Source organism: Temnothorax americanus, unplaced genomic scaffold (genome assembly GCF_048541705.1).
Source record: "Temnothorax americanus isolate GAGA-0224 unplaced genomic scaffold, ASM4854170v1 Scaffold9, whole genome shotgun sequence".
Taxonomy (NCBI): domain Eukaryota; kingdom Metazoa; phylum Arthropoda; class Insecta; order Hymenoptera; family Formicidae; genus Temnothorax; species Temnothorax americanus.
The window spans coordinates 6,192,458-6,207,287 of NW_027509812.1; the positions used below are offsets into that span (position 1 = coordinate 6,192,458).

At 38.1% G+C, this 14,830-nt stretch overlaps 1 protein-coding gene across 1 annotated transcript in view; it reads right to left on the reverse strand.

The window, feature by feature from the left end:
* Nucleotides 1–13,725, reverse strand: part of LOC143908176 (guanine nucleotide exchange factor for Rab-3A) — a 27,642-nt gene extending 13,917 nt beyond the window's left edge. Inside the window, exon 1 of the mRNA XM_077425591.1 lies at nt 13,494–13,725. The gene's annotated coding sequence lies outside the window, so the exon portion shown is untranslated. The remainder of the gene's footprint in view (nt 1–13,493) is intronic.
* Nucleotides 13,726–14,830: the final 1,105 nt, after the last annotated feature.

Consider the following 14,830-nt stretch of genomic DNA (forward strand, 5'->3'; position numbering starts at 1 on the left):
TAATTATAGCGTCCGTAATTGAGTTTGATAGGGCTCAATGAGATAAGTGTGACCCTTGATGCGCGGCGGCCCCTCTGTACTACGTCTGGGAGTAATAACACTAACCATCTACTGGTTTCTTCCTACGCGCGTATCTGCTATTAAAGTCATCCGACGTAATTTCCTTTTTCCAGGAAGTACGAAAATAGTTATTCCTGCTATAAGTCTATGTCGCAATCAATCATCTCCCCACCAGCAGGATTAGCTTTGTTGACACCAAATAATAGAAGGATTTTATTCGATCTCTCATTCGTGTGCGAATTTCTAAACGGGCGCACTTACTCCTTTACTTTGTAGCACAATTAGAGCTGAAAGCAACATTAAAAGCTTCTATCGTACCTCCCGGACGATTCTATCCGCTTGCAACGTGAATGTAACTGAAAACTCTTCTTACAACGCAACCGCGTTGTATTGTTCGTTGCGTTGTGCTGCAATCCCGCTGCTAAACAAACGTCAGCTTCGTGAAATCTCAGCTGTATCCTGCCCCGAGGCCGATAACAAAACTTCATCCGTCAATATATAAAGTTTATCGTAGCGTTCTTAATCTGTTATTTACAAATCGAGTTATTATCGAGGTTCTATTTGTTTCGAAAGAACTGACGCAAAAATAAATGGAACAACAACTCTGAAAAGAGGTGTTTGTTGGGGAAGAACATTTTTGTTTTCTTCTCTGTAAAATGTAACCAATTTTTCGAAGAGAAGAGAGTCTTGCTATTAATATTTAATAATTAAACCGTTAAATACACAAAACATGGAAAAATTTTAAGAATAATGATTTTTGACAAACAAGAGACCAGGAAAAATTCAGATCTTTTTACGAGTTATTTTCGATGGTATACCATATATGCTTTTAAGGAATTAAATGTTTTTACAACGGAGACAAAGGCGAGGAACCTTACCAGAAAATTCTTTTCGGGTCACAATTGCAGAACGATTCAAGGTTTTTAAATGCCTTTTAAATGTCAGTTACCGCAAACGAGAACTAATGTAGAGAAATTCTTTAAGACGTTTGAGAAATTCGAAGGAACCCTGAAAGTCACTATTCTTTGCGATCAACTCACACACACACTTATACGTCACATCTAGATGTATAACGCGCGTGAGACGTTATTCTCGGCTATTTGCGTGCGATTTCGTCACTTTCTGCGCCGATTTCACCTCGTCGAACAAATACGCAAACATACATGCGGATATACGAAATGGCTTAGAGAATGCGACGTGATGAAATTCGCAAATAACATTACATTTTTATCGAAAAACATTTTCAAATTTTGCTGAACTCTGGGGAATATTTATCGCGCGACGCCCCCGTAATAAAGTTTCAAAAATTCATATTTTGAGGTACGCGAACTACGCGGCGTCTGAGTTGCCATTAATATTTCTACACCGCGGCGGCTGCTGTCCATTAAATTACATCTTTCAATATTCACTATGCTGTGCAACGTCGAAATTTCGGACGATGGAAAACATAGTTTTAATAAAATTCTGTTCTATACACACACATTTTTTTCTTTTCTATTAAGCTCAAAAAAGTCACAATTTGTAACAAAAATATACTGTTATAAAGTTTGCGTATCTTCTATTTGCTTTAAAGTATAAATAGTTTTATATTTCAAATTGTAAAAATTTATTTTTAGATGTTTGCATAAATGTTTTCATGTATCTATAATTCTTTTTCATATATCTATATTTCAGTGTTATCGAAATTGCACAAGAAGAAATAAATTTCTCTTGTGTGACACAGGACATCATGAATGAATGGTTAGGCAAATGTATGGGATAACAGGCTAACGTTTTACGTTGAGATCTTCCTGTGCCAACCAATTATCTGACTATTCATGTCAAATCAAGTCTCTTTTATCAAATAAAAAATTCTTAAGATTCTCGAGTTAAGTGCGACACAAGTGTATATGCAAACTTGTAAAAAATATAATGATGGAATTTATTTTGAGACGTAAAGCAAAAATTAATTAGATCATTGAATTATTGCAAATATCACGTAATGTCGTTGAAAGGAACGGCTTGACAAGCAATCACTTATAGCACATATATCCCTTTATTACCCATATTAAATCAGCAGACTGAGCAATTATCGATCTCGCGGACGTTTCCAACCCTAATTTTTCCCAACTTCCACTTTGCTTTATGAGCCGGCATAATCGTGCGTAAACAGGGGTCGGAAAGGGAACAAGACGGAGAGAAAGAGTACTCTATCCCTCGTGCAGTTTCCCAAGCTTATTTTTAAACGTGCAGTCGATGCACCTAGGCCTGCACGCCAGCGTCTCGTTGCAGGAATTCCATACGCATACGCGATATTACATACGTCGCGTATAGGTATACCTATATGCCTATACCTTCGCGACGGTATATCGCGCAGATCATGTGTAGATACGTGCTCTCGCGTTCCCCTCGGGCCGTGACCCGACTGCGCACGGAGCCGTGGTGAATTCCATCGTGCAAAAGGGCCGGGGCCCCACGTAGAAGCCGATGCACGTGTGATGCGGAGTCGCGTTGTTAGATGGGTCACAAAGAGCAACTGCCCAGACAATGGGCCGGCGTTATAATGGGTTCGTTATTTTATTATAGCGGCGTCGCGCGTCTATCGACGTCAACGAACTCACGTAAGGTACTTCACTCCGGTATACAGCGAGCCACAAAAGTATTTGTATACAATTCAATTTACGATTTCACGCACGTCACATATCTACAGAAGAGAAAATATGGAATATACTTTTATATTGACAGAGATATATGATCAACTTTCTTAAATCAAATTACGATCTTATTACGTATATTTTAGTTTGTAAAAACCAAAGGAAATAAAAAATAATGGACAAAATTACATAGACATTATATATGTATATAAGATATTGTAAAATTGATGGGAAATAAGTTGTTTGTTGCAGATTACTCTTCGTTAAATTTTTCTCAGCGAAAACATCACGAAAAGTCTCATTGTTTCGGTCACAATTCAAATATTTCAGAAACCAAGCTGCAAAACAAAATTTTATTCAAATTATATACGTCAGAAATGATATATTATTATTCATTCATGTTTTCAAGTGTAATTCACGAAAAACTGTTCATTTCTAACGTGGAAACTCGACAGCTTGCCTGGGAGAAAAAGACTATAACGCTGTATGTTCGTTTCCGACATTTTTGTATAATGTAACGTTATGAAAAATAGCAAAAAATATATCTTCAAGGTACACCGACTTATGTGTACGGTGCATTACATTGCACATATGATACACTGGTTTAAAGATCATATAGATCGATTGGAATAAATTCCTCTGAGAAAGTGCACTCAGGCGGATCTATTCCGCTTCAAAGAGCGTAAACGCCATACGGCGCACGAGATTCCACACGCGCAACCGTGGGATCGTAACACGTCCTCGTAAGATAGTTCTTGAAATCGCGCAATTGCCTGTGATTTATGCAGCATTAACCGGAACTGTCTGTTACAGACTTCGCGGTCTGAGTTAAACATAACTATCAGATGTAGGATAGAACACAGAATCTAACACTATTAATTATACAACTTATCACATTTACAAATATAAATTGAGAATATATTTGCGATAAATAAATTATTTTGACTGATCGTAATATATTATCTCGAATGGGCAAATATGATCCAGAAATTTTTTGGCCGACAACTCTCAATATACCATCATTAGTTTGATAATTGCATTAAAATGTATGTCGATATTATCAATACAAAATTATCAAACGTGTCAATTCTAATCGAAAGAATAATTGTGGTTAATTCCGCAGTGCTCGATATTTTTCGAATGCTCGATGTGGAATAAAAAAAAAAACACTTCTTTTATGTCGAATAATATTTTTCTATACGATCGAAGAAAATATCAACAGAAAAATAACGCCACGAATTGTCGAGGATCAATTTATTAACTCGCAATACCTAGCTTCGTTTCAGCGACATAAAGTCTCGATCTGTAGTGGTACAAGACAAATATCTAAAAGCTTCAGAGATATATCACGAACACGCGCCGCTTCCGACTGGATGCGATAAAACTTGTGAGATTTATGCACAGCCAACAGTATCCTCTAATGTTGTAGTCGCGGTTTTTAGTTATCTCCACGGCGCGAACGCATGACGTTGCACGTGCACACATATATGTAGCACGCATTCACTTTATCTCGAACGGGATAGGGATGCGCATCTTGCAAAGGAATCTCTGCAAAGCTATACTGAAATTGAAATGGAATCTACAACCGTAGCAATCTAATTGGACGATAAAAACTCATAAACTCGTACAGCATAATAAAAGCAGCATGAGATGCTTCGGAATGGAAAGCGTCGTCGGATGTATCCATCGCATAGCTCGTTTTCTTCCAAAAGAAAGACGCTCTCAAGAAATACATTTTTATTTTTTTATCACTTAACTTTGTTATCTTAATATACCGCAGTATTTTAAAATATTAACAGAAATTATTCATTGATTGATTTGAAACTAAACTTCTCCAAGACTTTCTATAATACACCATACATATTATAATAAATTATGTATAAATTGAGAAAATTGTAGATGTAAAAAATAATGTTAAAAATATAGTAATATTCAAATTTTATTCGGAAGAAATTGATTTCAAATAAATTAAAGAACACATCTCCGCTTATCAATTTCTTCCTCTTTTCTATATTCTTATGACTCTCTCTGGAAGGAAATGACTCGCATTGCGATCGACGATTTTCAGCTTTCCAAACTTTATGCTGATCAACGGAGAATGTTCAGGTCCAAGTGTAAGATTATCTAAATTTATACGTACGCGACCTGGTTAAATAAATGACGGGTGCACCGACGTGAAATCGTGGTCGGATGCTTCAGGGCTGCCTCGAGGGCAGAGATCGCCCCGTCCTCGACGTCTTCCCGGTGCCGTCGAACCGGCGCGGACCGGAATCCAGCAAAAACCGGTACGACGGGTTCCACGGTCGACGGGTACCCCGGCCGATGCGCGCGCGGGGTGCACGACTTCCCGTACTTCTAACTCATAAACGAGACAGCCCTCGTGTACTTGCTCGTAAAAATTCTTACGGCGATCGTGAGCGCTAACGCGAATACACGTGCGTGAGTGCACGTGCACTTTCGTGCGTGCATCCTTCACTCAACCCGGGCACTCCAGCCCAAGCGATCCCGCTTATTAACCCAATGGATCCATCGTGTTACCGTCCATGAACGGGTTGTAAATTTCTTTCGCGTGAATGTAGGAAGTAGGCTTTTTTTTTAAGTGCCATGGATAAAGTATATCGTAACGGAAAAGTCTGCGTGAATGCGAAATGAAAGAAGACTAGTAATTAGCGCGCGCGATAGAATAGTATGGGAGTAATACCGAAATGCGAGACGTCGGCCAAAAGTTCGATGTTGGGACTCAAACGTTAATAATTATAAAACAACGCGATGGGAATCATAATCTTCTCTTTCTATTTTAATCATTCGATAAGAAAAAATTACAATATATTAATGAAAAAGCAAAAGTTAATTGATTTAATCAGTTAATGCAAGAGGCTGACTCGTCATTAAACTGAATCACGTAAATGCGTTTATTATTGTGCCAATAAAACAATTGCGGTGTTCGTGTGAAGAATAGAAAAGAATAAGAAAGAAGATGCGTTAATATAGAGTGCAGTAATGCCAAGGAAAAACTCGTAACGGGATTACACACCATACGGAAGTAGAATAAATATATCTGCAACGCCAGTGCTGGAAGAAGTGATTAGTTCCGCTTATCTAACTAACGACCGGTTTGCGCTCGAATGATACATTTGGAAATTCCTACTTCAATTAAAGCGCATTGCGCGTATTGTGTATACACCGCGGTATATTAAAAGTTATGCACGTATTTAATTACTTTGATAAAGGAATGCACGCGCGTTGCACAAATCCCCGTCACGGGCCCCTCCCGTTCGTGCTTCAAAAAGCGGGAACGCCGCGTATGTATGTACAGCTGGGAACTAAAAGCCTTTTAACATTAATTGTATAATCATCGTTCCAATACCCAGCGTTCCAAAACCCGGCTTTCCGTCGGATCGCTTTATAAACGCCAGCACGTTGACTTTATTGATTTAAAAAAAAAAAAAAAAAAAAAAACCGTGAACGCAAGGACGCATCGAGCCTTTATTACGCGCAACGTATGATAATTACGTGCGCACTTCATCATCGATTCCGTCGTCCGTGCGATTCCGTTATCGTCAACAATCCACGGCGGGAGAGCCCCGGCGCGGAGACCGGTTTCTCTCACACGACCGGTTTTCGAAAATTGCAACGTGAACGTAAAACCGGTTGACGGAACAAAACACAATCGCGGATCGTAATCACTTTTTTGCCCCCGATGAAAAGTGAATGAACAGCGTCCTGAGGAACGCAGAGAGCGTCCGCGAGAAGTCCGCCGCTCAACCCGCGCGTTCGCGGTAAGAAACTTCGGGGCTCGTACTGATAACTGTGTAATTGCTTAATTACCGCAAAGCGTCGGCACGACATGCAATTAACTCTTTCTCGCTCTCTCTCTCTTTTCCCTTCCGGATGCTCGAATAGGTATACAAAGCGAATTAATTGGACATCGGCGTGCACACGTCGTGTGCACGCGCCTCTCCATTGTGTTCTCATCCCACTTTTTATCCATTATGCAGCCGCTGGTACGTGCCGCGTCGCGAGTTTTCGTGATTACAACAGACGCCTGACTCTTTTCTATTCTCCTCGTGCCACTCCTGTATCGCGATACGAAAGATCCGTGACATTTTAGTAGAATTGACGCGTCCGCATACCGTTTTACCACGGTCCGAGATTTCTCTCGTTGTGAACCGCGCAGACGAAGTAATGTTCGCTCAATTTTTTACTTATTAATTTTTTTTTCTTTGCATTTATAGATGCGTTTTTCGCAAAAATGATAAATGAAAATAGAAGAATGAGAAATATAATAATTCACATTTTGCGACGCGCGACAGATCACTTCGAACGATCAATTCTTCATTTGTATTTTTTACGGGGATGACTAAAAGAATAGATAATAATATAATTGTGTCGTTTGGAGTGTTATTTACATTGAATTTATAAAGCATGCCTATTTCCGACGCGCTTTCAAGGAGAATTGAGAGACGAAGATATTTTATAGTCCGTGTTGCCCGTAGAGGCAAACTTTATCGTACACCGCCAAGATGATTTGCGGATGCCTCGAGAATATTTCACCAGACCCGGGACTCTCAAGCGGCGCTTTAGAAAGGCTGACAAAGTCTCGCTCGGCACGAGAGCAAGTAGAACGGCCTGCTCGAATAACGGCATCCGGGGAATTCAGGGCCGTACATTGATAAGAAAAAAAAATGATCCTCCGGTTCGAAACACCTGCGCTATCATTTTCACCGGCGGGCAACGCCGCGCGATAGAGCTGGCTGCCCTTCCGCGCTAATGTGGGATTACCGCATCCGACAATGGAAAAGAAGGAAGATGCGTCTTTCCGTAATTTTTTGTTGCCGTAGGTTATACGTATCCTTTGTGTCTTGCCTTCGCAAACGTTCCAGTGCTTTTACAGTTGTCTTACAGCGACATTGAATTAAATCAACGCTAATTGGGAAACTAACGATATCATTTCCAGACGTGAAATTCACGTGTGTGAAAGAGATGAACTTGCGACATTTTATGCGAGTCGCACAAACGCCTGGCGTGCGTAACATTTTCCTAGATGGATATACGCGCGAGAATAACTAAACAAAGGAACAAAAACTTAAATAAAACAGTTTCCTACGGCTTTCACGTAATTGCGGTCCACCTCACAATCAGATTTCGCCTCGCTATGATAACCGCTTATTATTAACAGAGCTATATTTCAGACTATCAAATAAATAATCAAACGCAATTCTTTTTCGGATTCTTTTGAGAGCGTGCTCATCAGCTATTATACGCATCTTTATTGTGCGCCGCACGTACGATAATGGCTGCCTCCGAGATAATTTGTGGTGACCATTACGCGCGAAATAACAGCAATTACGCCGCCTATTAAAGACAAATGAGTGCAATGACTTCTGCGAATTGACTTTTGTCGTACTTTTATCGACATTACGTGGACATTAATTGCTTTTTATGCGAGCTTACCTAAGCGCAATTTTAAAACAACAGTTGAGTAAGTAATAACTAAATTAATAAAACATTTTGCATTTTAATTGAATTTAAAAATACTTTAGTTGGATTTAAAAATTATTTCAATATCGCGCCATGTGTGATACGAACTGAGTTACAATAAATATTATCGTTTTAATTTAAAAGCTGCTTTATCCTGTCGAATTTCCATTATTTCTATGAAAAATATTATAAAAGTGATATGTATTTTTTTATGTATGCTTCGAAAAAATGTTTACATTAGATTTGCGTAAGTATATAGTATCGTAAATATACTTTCTTCTTGACGATTAAAATTTACTAAGATTCAACGAATGTAACTAAACTTGATTCCACCGTATTAGTTTACTTTGTATTCGTTATTCGTTAATCTATTTGTTTCCAGCTTCATGCTCCGGTAGCCACGTGTATCAAGATAGAGATCCAAAAGATACATTGCATTCCGATAATGCTTTGGATCAACGTTAACTTGATTTCTCACCGAAATGTTACGTTTCTTCGAATGATTTTCACATCGAGCCGTTTCTCGCCAAACGGCCGTTCTAGCTTCTTCTGAAAAAATGATTAATGGCACACTCGGTATAGAGAGCAATCAGCAATTTTCAGCGATAAGGCAGATATATACCACGGTAAATACTCGATCGAGACACTTTGCACGCTCGCTGCACAATAAGTCAACTTTCACCTCGAGTAGAGCCTAGTGCTTTCGCATTAAGAGAGAAATCTACGGGTATATAACGAGATCGTGCTTTAGACCTTCGCCTCCGCCTTTGTTCCGCTTCGCAAAATTTGAAGCGTAGATACTCGCGTTCGCGTGGCTTAAAATATTCCTAAACTGGACGTCCGATCGCGCAGGTGTTAGAAATCTCATTCGCGCGTGCAGAACACCGCATAACTTGCGAATAAAATTAGACAACAAGTCTCCTCGTCTGGTTCTCTCCAATTTTGTTATTATGTAACGGCAAGAAGCAAACAGTATTTGCTGGTCGTAATTACGAAAAAGCATTTGCATTAAGAGATCCATTTTGCTTCCTCATAGAGAAAGCTTTGTTTTCGTAAAAAAAAAATTTTTTTTTGTTTTTCTGAATGTGTTCAGAATGTTCTAAAATGTCGAAAAATTGCAATTTAAAAAAATGTCTGTATGTATGTATGTGTGTGTGTGTATGCGCGTGTGTGTGTGTATGTGCCAAATTTACCGAAATTTCTATAACTCCAGAACTAATCAACCAAATCTTAACGAATTATATATGAAAAATAGGGGTAGAAAAAAAACTGAAGAATATAATAGAATTAATAAAAATTGCTAATAATCAAGGGGTTCTTTTTTAATAAAATTTTGAATTTGCAGAAATGTTTGTTTATGCTTTAATTTCCGCAAATTTGGAGATATCGATCTATTTCTAATTTTATTATATTTTTCAGTCTTTTCTACCTCTATGTCATATATAATTTGTTAAGATTTGGTTGATTAGTTCTGGAGTTATAGAAATTTCGGTAAATTTGCTCTAACTTCCGCAAATATTGAGATTACGGTCTTCTTTATAGTTTTTAAGTGTGCAAGTAGAACCCTTTGCTCACAAAGCTTCCTCTATGAGGAAGCCAAAAAAATAAATACTAATAATTATACATTAAATAAAATAAAAGCTTCCTCATATACATTAAATTTATACATTAAATAAAATAAGCTTCTTGTAATAATGAGGAAGCAATGTGCAAGTTTGTAATTTGCATCCTTTTTTTATATATCTGAACAAAAGTAAATAAAGATTTGTCAGGTCTCCGCATTATTTTTAATTAATTTTTCCGTTTTTGCTTTCTCTCACAAAATCTGTTAAAAAACACGCTGTGTCGGAAATTTTATTTCACACTTTTTACTTATTTTTTCACGTAAAATCATCAGTTTCCCGTATAGTTGGTACCATCAATAACGGACCACTTTATATGTCACATGCCATCACGCGACGCTTTCGTTTCATAAAAAGCGCATTTCCGAGTTCTTTTGCAGGTGGCATCGATCAAATGGTGCTCTCACGATCCAACATTCGCTCGATATAATTAAAATGTCACCGAAGATGTTAAATTACTCCCGAGAACTGTCGATTACTTCGCGGGATTTCTTATAATTGATCCTATTAGTCTGCCAGATTTCATTTCTCATGCGTCGAACATCGCACTTTCTCTTTCATTTCCTACAGCTAAATTTAAAAAACCGGAACTCCCGCGCATGGAACTTCTTCGCGATTTCCAGATACTTGCGGCTTACCGTCCACAAGTGCCATTAAATCTTTTAAATTGCTCGGAAATAGCGGAAATAGCGAAAACAGCGTGATAAATATATTCATTCGTTAGCTAAATTAAAAAATTCATTCCGCTCTACAAGCTCTCGATTAAATTGCATTTCTATTTTTATTTATTTCGTGCAAATATTTAAAATTTAATCAACACACGAAGGACGCATGAATGTGAAGAATGTAGGAAATATTCGCGCATCGTGCGCAAAATGTATACAACTCGTATATGCAAGTTCATGCGGTTCTCGTATCGGACATTGCGTAAATACGTGTCGTTGCACATTGATGCCGAAGCACATTGGGGAACCACGGATGCGTGTACTTCATCAGATTACATTTAAAGTTCGATGAACCGCATCCGCCATTCATGCTCGATGCAAAGATCATCGATACAGTTCACGAAATAGAGTTCGGAGAAATCGAACGCTTGTAAGAGATTCCATCCAGATTATCTACCGATAAATTGACAAACATTTATTCGATTTTTTAAAGGTAATAACTATATGCATCTTTATGACCGTACCTACACTTTATAATCTATATATGTCTGAATATCGTCGCTGACAAACAATGCAAAATTCACTATCGTATGCACGACGTCATGACAGGATATATTTCACGTAACCGTATCAACAATTTTCAACAATTTTGTGCACCAGTGCACGCGGCGTAAGTATAACGCTCATAAAATTGTTGCACGAATATACCGAGATATTAAAACCTGTTATATGCAAATTCAATTATCAACTCCCCCTCGTCGCAAACGCAATAACACCTCGTAATAAGAAAGGTAATTTTTAATTATTCAAAACACGGTTGCTTTTTCCCTTATCATGCAATTAGAAAGCGCGGAGAAACTTCCACGATGCTTGCGCGAACGGTGTTACATTTAAAGGTTTCGTCGGCGAAATATATTCAGAAAAATCGTGTGTAAACACGAACGTGTTGCGCATCGGGTGCAAGGACCTTGCCTCACTATAATGGATAACAGGCTCCGTCGCGTATCCATTTTTCCACGCACGGTCCACGTCTACGCCTCTCGTCACGCCTACGTATACGATAAATCGCGATTTTATATTCCGCGCTTTTAGATATCATAAAAAAATTTTTATAAAAATTCACACGGAGGAATTTTACGAGTAGCTGGCGATTTGTTACGCAAATCACGGTGTAATAACGTAATTACCGTTTAGATTTTTCGAGCAATTCGCACGCTGGTATTCGGCTTGCAGTTTCTCGCTTCTTTTCTGCCATTCAGAAAGTAGGATACTCCAGTGACACGTGAGAAATCCACGTATATATAGTTATAAACGTTAATTTGCAGGTACGGCGACCAGGGATGCGTAAAAATACGTTACACGAAATCATAAAGCAATATGGGCTTTTCCTCTTTTATTTTCTTTCAATCGCATGTCGAAAAAAAGTTTCGTAAGTATTAACACTTTCAATTGATTTAAATTTATCGTTTAGTTGTAATATTAAATTTATTTATTTATTTATTTGCCTTTTTTATATTGAAACAAATGTAGGCAAGATGCATTATCATGCTGTTGAAATTCCTTGCCCGATAAACAAATTTAAATTAATTCCAAAAATATATATTTTCGGTATAGTCTTAAAATGACTATTAGCGTTAAAAAATTAAGAATTAAAAGAAGAACGGCGTTTCGTATTTAAATAAGTTCAATCGTTGCGAGTTAACTCGCAATCAATACAATGAGCCCGTAATGCTCTTATCGGTTAATAATAAACTCCTTCGTACCGAGACCCACCAATCGCAGGCGATTTCGCGATTGCCAATAACCGATAGCCCGCGCGTGCATTAGCATAATTTTGCACGCATTGCGCCGCGACGATAGACGCGGGACCGGATGCAACGGGAAAAAACGGCATATTGCGTCTTACGTAAGGCGCGCTGAAGGAAGCGAAAAGAAAAAAAAAAGAACGCTGAATCCTCATTGAAATTCCCGGGACAGCGCATTGCTCAAGGCGGTACACCACGGCACGGCATACCACCGCTCGGCGAGGACCTACTTTTTAAACGGCCACACGTGACATTTTCTCTCCCACATATATCTTTGCGAAACCTTTGCAACCGCGAAAACCCGAAATTCAACTTCGCGTACGACACGACGCGGAATCGGACGACTAAATTCCTGGTTTCACGCACGTGAACTCGCTGATCGCCGCGGACAGGAAGAGGATATTGCATCTCCATCTCTAAACTTCCCAGATAAATAATTCCTGTCGCTTATTCACGCGTTATAACACGTAGGCATAGTTTCAGCTGTTCCACATCATTTTTTTTTTTTTTCATCCTGATTCTTGTCGAAAATATAAAATGAAATTTATTGAAGAACTCGTTTCAAACAATTCCAAAATCCTAAATTGTCAAAAGAAAAGAAGGAAATTCAATATGTGACTTGTCCCTTATGACACTTTTTTAACTTTCTCTTCTACAATAATTCATACTGTAAAATATATTTTTAAGATGTAAAATATCTTAAAATGTTTTTTATTAATTATTTATTTAAAAGAAAAAATTAATAAAAAAGAGAAGATTTTAATGACTGCCAATAATAAGAATTGAATTTCAAACTCCAAACAAGCTAACTCCAAGACGATCAATATTAAGTCATTTCTGCGTTATAATCTCTTTATCGAGCCTAGAGATGCAGCATCACTATTATATAATGCCACAGAAATAATCTTGCGTGTGACAAATGACATAAGTGCCATTTCTTAGTCCACCGCTTCATCCGAAACCGCACGCTCGTCAAAAGAGCGCGTCCATGCACCGCCGGGATTTAATGATGCTGAGAACACGAGTCGACGCGTCGATTGCGTCGGGGTGTAAAATTTTTCCGCGACCACCCTCCGCACGTCAGACGGAAAATCTCTCGCCGCAGCATCCGTCGCGCGCGGTACCCGTCGTCGCCGTGAGAGACGACAGAGAATCAGTATCGATCCGGAGCACGGTACGATTCTAATAATGGGAGCAACCATCCAAGCGTGTGCGTATAGTACTTACCCGCGTGTAAGCCGCACGCACCTCTTTGCCATTCGCGCGAGAAGAGAAGAGTAGGAAGAGGATGGAAAAATCGGGGAGACCCGCGAAGCGACGCCAGGCGACTGCGGCCACGCTTCCGGTTCTCGTCCTCGGTGCACTCGCGACTGTCACTGTCACACCGACCATATAGCAGAGCGACGCGAATCTACCCGATCCAAACATTCGCACGCCGCGGCACAGACCGCTACTGAAGCCTCCTGAAGCCTCTCGGGATGCAGGGTCGCGTCGTAGCCTCGCGATCCCACCTGTTGGAGACGTCCTCAACTAAGGAAAACCCCTCTCGGGTGCGGTTGCAGAGTCCGGCGATGGGCATTCAACTCTTCCAATTGCAGGTCTTCCAGTTTTCGTTCAGTTCACTGGTTTCGAAATATTCTTGTTCAGTCTCTACGATCGAACTAAACTGTTCGTTTAGTTGATGAACTAAAATGACGATGTTTAGAAGAAACTATTTACTTCAAGTGTCGAAAGACTATAATTTATAAACATTTGGAAAATATTTGAAAGACCGCATCTATAATATATTCTTCTTTTTTTTGTTTGCTTTTATCGTTAAATGTTATTTATAGTCACTTGTCTAATTTAAAATTAAAATGTCTCTCAATTGATATAGTGTTAAAAATATTTCTACATTTTCTTTCACATTCAAAGAATATAAAAGAATAATAGATCAGTAGAAGAGGGCAATATTAACGTTTCAACATAGAGCTCAAAAAGAGAGAACGCGACATTTAAAATAGAAATATTCGATTTTATTTATATAAAAAGAATTTATGATCTTAATATGCATCAGAATATATTTATAAGATATCAGAGAAATTATTGTATCGTGTATAATAATAATAAAAACGCGATCCTAAAGAAAATGTAATATTTAATTACTTTTATAAGCATATTTTTATCGAAACAATTCACATTTATCATTAAAATTTCTTACCATTTTATTATATAAAATTGTAGATTATCAATTATGTTTTTCTAATATTAATTTTAGGATAAAAGAGAAATAATTCTTATTGTTTACGTTATGTCATTTAAAATTTTTGCATGTATTCTAATTACGTTATAAAATATTATATTTCAATCATCAGTGACTATCTAATTTAAGCGAATTAATTATTTCATATATCTCATCATTTTTTATCCTTGAATTACTTAAAACTCAAGTGATATTCTTAAGATAAGTATTTTATAATTGAAGCTACACTGAAGCTGTTGAATTTCGAATTCTAAATCAGGATAAAACAGAAATTCGGAGTAAGTCTTAAAATTTGTAGAAACTTTCAAAATTTTTCTTGATG